The sequence below is a fragment of the Abrus precatorius genome, unplaced genomic scaffold (assembly GCF_003935025.1).
Source record: "Abrus precatorius isolate BTA unplaced genomic scaffold, Abrus_2018 Scaffold2, whole genome shotgun sequence".
NCBI lineage: Eukaryota > Viridiplantae > Streptophyta > Magnoliopsida > Fabales > Fabaceae > Abrus > Abrus precatorius.
The window spans coordinates 5,288,394-5,299,189 of NW_020874362.1; the positions used below are offsets into that span (position 1 = coordinate 5,288,394).

Here is a 10,796-nt window from a genome sequence, read left to right on the forward strand (position 1 = left end):
GTAAAGAACTCAGTTAGATCATAGTCTTGGATTGCACATAAAAATTGTAAAGCAGATAATGAATTTAAATTAAACTTCACAAGGTGATAATAGATAAAAACAAATGCATGCTAATGTAATGATGCGATTGCATAAACTGGATGAATGTTAACACTTGGAATGAAGTTTATTGAATGATGAGGTCCAACGCAATAATAAGACTTATTAAATCAAAAGAAGCTTTGTCCTTTTTATTTTATTTTATTATTTTTTTTTTATTTTTTTTCGGGGATGATAATTCTTCCAACCTTATCGAAACATGCACATCAAGGTTCATGAATGAGTAACTTCTTTAGTCAGGATCAATTCTTTCATGAAATTTGAGCTAGGTAAGACATCAATCAAATTGGACTGCCATCTATTTTTGCATCGTCAAGAGGAGTCAACTTCTTCTGTCATGCTAAACTTATTAGGAGATTCATCAAACTTACTGTGTGAATTTTTAAGCTTCCAACTGTAATCATATTTTCTTATTACCCTTTTAACAATTTGCATGTTTCCTTTTAGTATATAATTATTGGAATGACAATAAAAATTCTATTGAAGAAGTTGAGTAAACAAAGTGGTGTATATAAGCTGAATGGAAGGTGACAAAAGACAAAGATAAATATTTTTGGAACATAGGAATGACTGTAATAAAGAAATGGTGAATTTGCAAAGAAGACTTATGACATGAGTAACGAAAAAATACATCAAAGGATCGAAATGACTATGAAAATAGTGAAATATTATGCCGATTAAGTGACGTCTTCCAGATGAACAGTGCTAATCTCTCATGTAAATTGATCATCCATTAACAAAACTGCCAAAACGAAATTACCCCAGTAAGGTATTTTGAATCCATCTTTCATTTGACTCAACTTTAACCTCTCAAAATTTGCCCCAGTTTAGTATTCCAGTCGATCATATTTCTCGATTTGAAGCCCTTTCTTGCGACTGAAGTTAGTGCCCCTCTGAACCGCCCTTTTAGGTTTTCAGTTCAGTGTAGTATTTATTTGACCTTAACTTTTGCCTAAGCCGCTCTTTCGAGTTTTCAACTCACCAGGTCGCTCTAACTTTTGCCTAGGTCGCCCTTTCGGGTTTTCAACCTAGCGAGCTCTTTTTTTTTTTTTAATTATTTTTTCCTCTTTTTTAATTATTATATATATATATATATATATATATATATATTTTAAGCATAGTATTTTTTTACAGCATCAGAATTGATGGGGTTTGGAAGATCTTGTCCATCCATGTTTGTGAGGATTAGAGCCCCTCCTGAGAAAGCCTTTTTCACCACATATGGTCCTTCATAATTCGGGGACCACTTGCCACGATAATCTTTATGCGTTGGCAAAATCTTTTTAAGTACCATATCTCCCTCACTGAATTCTCTCGGGCGAACCTTTTTATCGAAAGCCTTCTTCATCCTTCTCTGGTATAGTTGACCGTGACATAACGCATTCAACCGTTTTCCTTCAATGAGATTCAATTGATCAAAACGAGATTGCACCCATTCTGCTTCTTCCAATTTGGTCTCCATTATTATCCTTAAAGAGGGAATTTTGACTTCAATAGGAAGTACTGCTTCCATTCCATATACCAAAGAGTATGGAGTTGCCCCAGTTGAAGTACGAACCGAAGTTCGGTATCCATGCAAGGCAAATGGCAGCATTTCATGCCAATCCCTGTATGTCACTACCATCTTTTGGATGATTTTTTTAATATTTTTATTGGCTGCTTCAACTGCTCCATTCATCTTTGGGCGATAGGGAAAGGAATTATGATGTCAAATCTTGAAGTTGTCACACAATTCTTTCATCATTTTGTTGTTCAAATTAGTGCCATTGTCTGTTATCAACTTGCTTGGGAGGCCATACCGACAGATCAAATCCTTTTTAATGAATCTCACCACCACATTTCGGGTCACACTAGCATACGAGGCAGCCTCAACCCATTTTGTGAAATAGTCAATAGCAACTAAAATGAAGCGGTGACCATTAGAGGCTTTAGGTTCAATGGGTCCAATTACATCAATTCCCCATATTGAAAAAGGCCAGGGCGATGATAAGACATTCAAATTTGTTGGAGGAACATTAATATTGTCAGCATATGTCTGACATTTATGACATGTCTTTACATAACGAAAGCAATTGGCCTCCATTGTCAACCAGTAATATCCCGCTCGTAGAATCTTCTTTGCCATAGCATGTCCATTGGCATGAGTCCCAAATGAGCCCTCATGAATCTCTTCCATGATCTTTTGTGCCTCTGAAGCATCTACACATCTAAGCAGAACCATATCATGATTCCTTTTGTAGAGCACATCTCTGTTTAGAAAGAAACTCATTGCTAACCTCCTCAACGTCTTTTTGTCATTTTCAGCAGCATTTAATGGATATTCTTGGTGTTTGAGGAAATTTTTAATGTCATTATACCAAGGTTTACCATCAGATTCTTCTTCAACCATTTGACAATAGGCAGGATGATTAAGCTGTTGCATCTTTATGAATGGCATGTCTTCCTTTTGACTTACTACAAACATTGATGACAAAGTAGCTAAAGCATCGGCTAATTGATTCTCCTCACGAGGAATATGCTGGAAAGTAATTTCGTCGAAATACCCCCACCAATTCCTTGATATAGGCTTGATAAGGGATCAATTTGGCATCTCGGGTTTTCCATTCACCTTTCAGCTGGTGAATAACCAAAGCTGAGTCACCATATACCTCGAGAATTTTAATCTTTGACTTTATAGCTGCTTGAATTCCCATAGCACATGCTTCATATTCAGCTACATTATTTGTACAATCAAATAATAATCTAGCCGTGACTGGGATATATTGCCTCTCTGGGGAAATCAGTATAGCACCAATCCCGTGTTCGAGTGCATTAGAAGCACCATCAAACATCATGACCCATTCGTCTTTTACTGAAGATTCTTTCTCGTTAAACAGCGCCATTATATTTTCATCAGGAAATTCATACTGTATTGACTGGTAATTATTCACCGGTTGATGAGCTAGAAAATCTGCGAGAGCACTGCCTTTGATTTCCTTTTGAGTAACATACAAAATATCATATTCTGACAATAGGACCTGCCAACGAGCAATCCTTCCAGTAAGGGCTGGTTTCTCAAAGATGTATTTGATTGGGTCCATTTTTGACACCAACCAAGTCGTGTGACTCAACATATATTGCCTCAATCTACGAGCTGCCCAAGCCAAGGCACAACAATTTCGCTCTAACAAAGGGTATCTAGCTTCATAATCGGTGAATTTTTTGCTCAAGTAATAAATGGCGTGCTCTTTCCGACCCGATTTATCATGTTGACCTAAAACACACCCCATGGATCCTTCTAACACTGTCAAATACATAATGAGTGGCCTCCCTGACACTGGCGGCACTAGTATCGGGGGATTTTGTAAATACTGCTTTATCTTCTCAAAAGCTTCTTGACAATCTTCATTCCATTCCATCGGCTGATTTTTCCGTAGCAACTTAAAAATTGGTTCACAAGTGGCAGTTAGTTGGCATATGAATCGAGTAATATAATTCAGTCTCCCCAAAAATCCGCGAACCTCCTTTTCAGTGCGAGGAGGCGGCATTTCCATGATTGCTTTTGCCTTGTCAGGATCAACCTCTATTCCCTTTTGACTTACTATGAATCCCAACAATTTGCCTGATTTCACCCCAAAGGTACATTTGGCAGGGTTCAAGCGTAATTTGAATTTCCTCAACCGCTCAAACAACTTGTGTAAATTCATAACATGGTCTTCTTCGGTCCTTGATTTGGCAATCATATCATCCACATAGACTTCAACCTCCTTATGCATCATATCATGAAATAATGTCACCATCGCCCTTTGATATGTTGCCCCGGCATTTTTCAAACCGAAAGGCATGACCTTGTAGCAAAAGGTGCCCCAAGATGTAATGAATGTGGTTTTCTCCATATCCTCTTCAGCCATTTTGATCTGATTATAACCCGAGTAACCATCCATAAAAGAGAAAAATGAATGTTGAGCTGTATTATTTACTAGCATATCAATGTGAGGCAATGGAAAATCATCTTTAGGGCTGGCTCTATTTAGATCCCGATAGTCAACACACATCCGAACCTTTCCATCTTTCTTGGGAACTGGCACAATGTTAGCAACCCATTGAGGGTATTTGGCCACAGCAAGAAAACCTGCATCAAATTGCTTCTTAACCTCCTCTCTAATCTTCAATGACATCTCAGGCTTTATTCTCCTTAATTTCTGCTTAACTGGGAAACACTCTGATTTTAGTGGCAATTTATGCTCAACTATGTCAACATCTAGACCTGGCATATCTTGATAAGACCATGCAAAGACATCATTATAATCATGCAAGAGTTTAATCAACTTGTCGTGCTCTTGTTTTTTCATGAGGGTGCCTATTTTGATTTCTCTCTTATCATCCTCAGTCCCTAAATTGATTGTCTCAGTGGGTTCATCATGAGGTTGGATCTCTTTCACTTCTTGATCAACCAATCTTAGAAATTCTGAGGGTAAATCAACATCACTATCATCTTCGACAGCTTGATTAATGGGACAATCAAAATTAATGGATGAGATATTAGCACTGTTACTTTCAGACATGTCACTTTCGAATCTGCATTGTGCGAGAGTTGAGACAAAAAGAAAATAAACGACAAGATTCAACTGATAAAGAAAAAGACACGAAAGATTACTGAGAATTCAAATCGCATTTCATTTAAATATACTTAAAAGGAAACATGTGTCCTAATTTACAAAAAGAAATCATATATCAGCGTTTTCAAAAAGTAATGATATCTTAAAGCTTTGAAACCAAACAATAGGATTAACTTCAAGGATTACTTTGAATAGCTATTAAAAATCACAGGTAACTCAATGATCTCCCAATTGCCAACTTCTGTGTTTGGCGGGCAAGTATGGACTAGGTCCACAACCTCTTCTTCAGGTGTATCCACATCAGCAGCAGCAGCCACTGAGTCTTGAAACTCAAATCCAGCACTATAGAAGCTTTTCAGAAGATCACAAATGGGGACCCCTTCAGTCTTAGGCTCTCTACCTTCCAACCTGGCTAATCTTCTTTCTTTCTTTTCCTCCATGACTCTTCTCTTATCAGCTTTAGTGGGCATGTATCCCAACCCAAATCTATCCTTATTCTCATGGAGCTGTAACCAGTTTGTTGCTTTCGATATGACTTGCCCTAACATGTATCCATACTGACAACCTCCATCGAGCATGACTTTAGCAGTCATTATGGATGTATTAGACAATCGAGGCTTTAAGATTGGAGCTCCCTCTCCAACATAAGTAGCATTTGCAATCTCTAAAGCCTGAAAAGAGGTCTCTAGAGCTTCTTCAGCAGCTTCAATATAAAGAGTGGACGAAGGCTTACTCACCAACACATCTTCTTCACCAGAGACAATCACCAACTTATTATCAATGATAAACTTCAGTTTCTGATGCAATGTGGATGGTACAACTCCTGCAGAATGAATCCAAGGCCTCCCCAAAAGACAGCTGTAAGCTGGCGCGATGTCCATTACTTGAAACAAAATCTGAAAAGTGCAAGGACCGATTTGGATTGGGATTTCAATTTCTCCAATGACCTCTCTTCTTGTTCCATCAAAAGCTCTTACTATCATGGCACTGGGTTTCATATGCGACCCATCATAAGGTAATTTTGACAATGTTGCTTTTGGCATCACATTCAGAGAAGACCCATTGTCAATAAGCACTCTAGCAATAATGTGATCTCGACATTTCACAGAAATATGCAGTGCTTTATTGTGCCCCATTCCTTCTGCAGATACTTCATCATCAGCGAAGGTGAGATAATTGTTTGAAACAATATTACCAACAATGCCTCCAAACTTGTCGGTAGTGATATCATGGCTGACATGAGCCTCATTCAACACTTTCAAAAGAGTCCTCCTATGTGGCTCAGAGTTCAACAGCAGCGATAAAAGAGATATCCGTGCTGGAGTTCTGTTTAATTGTTCCACAACTTGATATTCACTTTGCCGAATAAATTTCAAAAACTCACAAGCTTCTTCATCTGACACCGTTTTCTTTATTTCAGGCATTTTCTCTTCGTCAGCGTCTTCAAACTCGCCCACTTTGGTTTTCCCTTTTGAGGATCTCTCTATCTCTTTTGTTCGCTCCTTTCTCAGCTCCTCAGGTGTGTAAATACGACCGCTACGGGTCATCCCACCAACACCAGCAATGTTTGAGACGGCGACAGTATCAGAATTGACACCTTGTGTTTGGTTTTCCTTAAAATTGCCAACGTAAACCCCTGTATCATACTTCCATGGTACTGCTTTGTTGTCCTTGTAAGTGAATGGAGCCGGTACTTGTATAGTGATGGGTCTAGGTCCGTTGGTAGTTGGGGTATTCATACATTTGGTGTAATGAATGACCAAAGGTTTCGGGAAAGCTGAGGATTGCCCATCCACAGTCAAAACTTCATTTTTCTCTTTAGGGTGTCCAATTTGGACCAGATGCTTGTCCATCAAGGTTTGTAGAACATGCTTGAATTCTTCACAATCTTCAATGGAGTGGTCTGCATCAGGGTGCAAATCACATATATTTCCTTCATGTACAAAACCCTTGATTAAGTCAGTCTTGCACAGCTCAGCAAAAATAATCTTAAGAGGAGTGGTAACCTTTTCAACTTTCCTCTTTAAAACATATGTAGACTCTTCGTCGACGGCATTTACCGATGATCCTCCATGCCTGGGTAGGGGATTACTCCTAATGTTAGGATTATCCTCCTTGAAATTTAGCCATTTGGCATTAATTAAGTCTTGCACTTTGAACTTTAATGCCCTACAATTCTCTGTTGAATGACCAATGCCACCAGCATGATACTCGCACTTAGCGTTTGGGTCATACCCTCTTGGATAGGGTGGTTCTACAGGTTTCATTAGGCAGGGTACAACTAATGAACTTTGGAATAGGCGAGGTAGTAACTCAGTGTAGGACATGGGGATTGGGTCGAATTGAACTTGCTTCCTTTCCTGATTGTTTTGGGGTCTTATTTGGTTGGGATTTGGGTTTTGGTTCCAATGCTGGGGTGGTCTCATGGGTGGTGCTATGGGAAAAGTAGGCGGAGCAGGTTGGTAGGGTCGCAGCTGATAAGATTGGAGACTTGGATTCTGTGAAACAGCATTAACATATAGGTAAGACATTTGAGGGACAAGAAATGTGGGTTGGAATTGAAAAGGTGCAGGGTTAGGTCTGATGAAAGGAACTTCTCTTGGGTGAAAGGCTATAGCATTAGTCTCTCCCTCCTTCTTTCTTCCTGGACCATTTGTAAATTTCTTCAAACTGGAGGGTCCGTCCGAATTGTGAAATATCTTACCACTCCTCATTCCTCCTTCCACTCTTTCTCCGATAATCACAATATCAGAGAAGTTTGACGAAACACTTCCAATCATTCTATCATAGAAAGGTGATTGAACAGTATCAATAAACATAGCCACCATTTCTTTTTCAGACAAAGGGGGCTCCACTTGAGCTGCAACTTCTCTCCATCTCTGGGCATATTTTTTAAAAGTCTCATCCTCCTTCTTTAACATATTTTGCAGTTGTAATCTATCAGGAGCCATATCAATGTTGTACTTATATTGCTTTAGGAAAGCATCAGCCAAGTCTTTCCAACTACGAATACGAGTACGCTCAAAATACATATACCAACTCAAAGCTCCTCCAATTAAACTGTCTTGAAAAAAATGAATTAGCAGCTTATCATCATGGGCATGTGATGCCATCTTTCTACAGTACATGATCAGATGACTCTTTGGGCATGTTGTTCCTTTGTACTTATCAAAATCAGGCACTTTGAATTTTGGAGGAACTATCACATCTAAGACTAAACAAAGATCTGCAGCTTCCCCAATGCCATAGCTGCTCCCCTCGATAGCTCTCAATCTTTCTTCCAATATTTGTAATTTTTCTCTGGATTGGAAGTGCTTCTCTGAGTAATTGGGCTGGGGTTTTTCTAAGGTCTTATGGGAATGGAATGGTGATATGGCTGGGTTTCCATTAAGGCTAGGATTAGTGATTTGTGGTTGGTGGTGGATCGGTTGGTTTGGGGTAGGTATAATGTGGGGTATATGAGCTTCTTGGGGATGGGTATTTTGAGGGTAAGCATATGATGGGATGGATGTTTGGGTTGGTTGGATTTGTGGATCTGAAGGTTATGCAGGATTGGGTTGATTTAATGGCTGGCCAGTGTTTTGTGGGTTCTCAGCTATTGGTGGCGTATAACCTTGGGGAAGGCCATATGGGGGAAATTGGACATCTTGTTGATTAAAAGCTTGTTGTGGAGGCCTTTCTACATGCAAGGTCAAAGGCACCATTGTTTCATGAGGAGGAAAATTTTGGGACGGTCCTTGTGTAGGGGTAAAACCTGGTGGATAGGTAGGAGTGGATTGTGCTGGAGGTGCTTGAATAGGGGTCCCCTCTGTGGTTCTTCTCTCTAAAGACTTCAGTGCCTCTAGGATTTGTGCCATTTGTTCTTTCAACTGATTAACATCGTTCCTCAGTTCTTCATTGTGCTCCTCTAACTCATCCATGATCCTTGCTTGAGCGCTAGTTCTATAAGGATGCTTTAGAAAACGTTTCCCCGTTATATTTGTTTAATTTTTTTGAAATAGTTTGTGAGTGATGCAATAAAAAATGATGCAGTCAAAAAGAAGTTAACACAATGAAGAACATGTTTAAAGAGAAAATTGAAAACTTGAAGAATCATCACAGTTGTTGAACATCTTTAAGTTTTTCTTTTAAACAAGAATTAATGTGGGATCATCACCAAAATATAAAATTTTCTTAATTCAAGTGTATCATCTCATTGCTACTTGATCCCACATTAATTTTCATTTATCTTAGATATTCAAAAACTTTGTGATCCTGAACCTATGAATAAAAAGAAAATGATGAGAAATTATTTCAAATTTTGTATTTGTTTCATTAACATAGGATCCTAGTAGCCATAAGGATTAATATTGATTCTAAACAGATAAATGTCCATATAAGAATCAACATTAATCCTAAATAAATCAATAATCTACTAGGATTTTTATTAATGAAACAAATATGTGATGACTATGATAATGCGAGAACAATATGAATCACCACCCTTTTTTTTTTTAGTTTTTTCTCTTGATAAATCTGAATTGATACTTATAAGGGTAATGCTTCACATGACAATGCAATTATGTAAGAAATTATGCAAATTGTCATCCTTAACCTTATTTCAAAACTGATTTTAAATTTATTACAAGTGTCACAAGGATGGCAATAAGCATGATATTCAAATAAATGATATGCAATGATAAATGAAATGATGATGATGTAAGAAAAAATTAATTAAGAGAATCATGTGAATTACTAGTCCTTATATTATTCCAAAAAAAATCTTCTCCTTTTTTATTTAAACTTTAAGGCACTAATAATTCACATAATTTCTAAAAGAATAAATAAGGAAAGAACACCCCCTTTTGTGTCCTATTTCAGGTCACCTAAAGGGTCTAACTTAAAGATCTACAACTTTCTTTTACGTGTAAAAACTCACAAAAGGTGGCTTGTAATCCTAAAAGGTCACTAGAGTTAAGATCCAATCCTTGATGTTGACCACAACACTAGGGAGTCTACTAGATGCGGGACATCAAGAAAAGGTCAAACTCTAGCTAGGGTTTTCACGATAGCCAAATAGGACGTGCATCCAAAATGACACCGCTACATAACCCCTCTAATCCTAAGCATACTCAGACCCGGGTATAGGGCCCCGCTCAAAGTGTGTGATAAATGTGTAAGTGGTAGTGTGTGAGGGAGCATACAAACCTTATCAACTCAACAAAAATAAAAAGCTGCAAAAATTAAACAACACAAGAATATACAAATTATCAATAGTCATCTACCCTAGGATTAATAACAATATCAATATGAGCATACAATGAGATTACGCAATTCATACACGAAATACATGCATGAATAAAAGAAACACTACAATTGACTCAAATAAATAAAAAAGAAAGGGATTAAACAAATAGAAACAAAATAAGACAAATTCGCACGATCAATTATCAAAGGCTTGACTCTCTAAAAGATTTCCCCAACGGAGTCGCCATCTGTCGCAACCGGGCGATCGCCACCAAAGTTTATTTTTAAGAAAAACCTTGGAAAAACTTAAATATAATATGATCTTTGAAACCAAAAAAATGAGTTCGGGAGTCATTTACGTGTAGGGAAGGTATTAGCACCCTACAACGTCTGTTTAAAAAACGGTTACCTAAAATTAATTGTACAAAATTATTCTAATTTTGAAAAATATTTATATAACCCCTAAACATTAATTATTTTATTTTAGAAGAAGAAATATTATTTATTGAAATATTATTCGGGTTATTTTAAAAAATATTTTGACTTGACGGGTACGGTTCCCGCTCCTACGTATCCCCGGATGCAATGGGGAACTCAAAGCCACGTAGTTCTATCTAAAAATTATGAAATTAGTTGATTATAATTAAGTTTAGTAAAAGAAAAATTTATTTTAGAATTAAAATCATTTTTCGTAAAAATTATAATGTTTAGGATACAAGATAATGCAGTTATACATGTACCATACGAGAAAACAATACAGAAAGTGAAGGAAGATCACACAACTATACTGCAAATCATTAAGAAATATTTTATTCGTAAATGGAGTATTTGAATTTTAATTTTGATTATGATTAATATTGAAAGAAATTTAAG

At 37.4% G+C, this 10,796-nt stretch overlaps 1 pseudogene; it reads right to left on the bottom strand.

Moving 5' to 3' along the window:
* Positions 1 to 1,210: 1,210 nt before the first annotated feature.
* LOC113859347 lies at positions 1,211 to 8,617 on the bottom strand (annotated as a pseudogene).
* Positions 8,618 to 10,796: the final 2,179 nt, after the last annotated feature.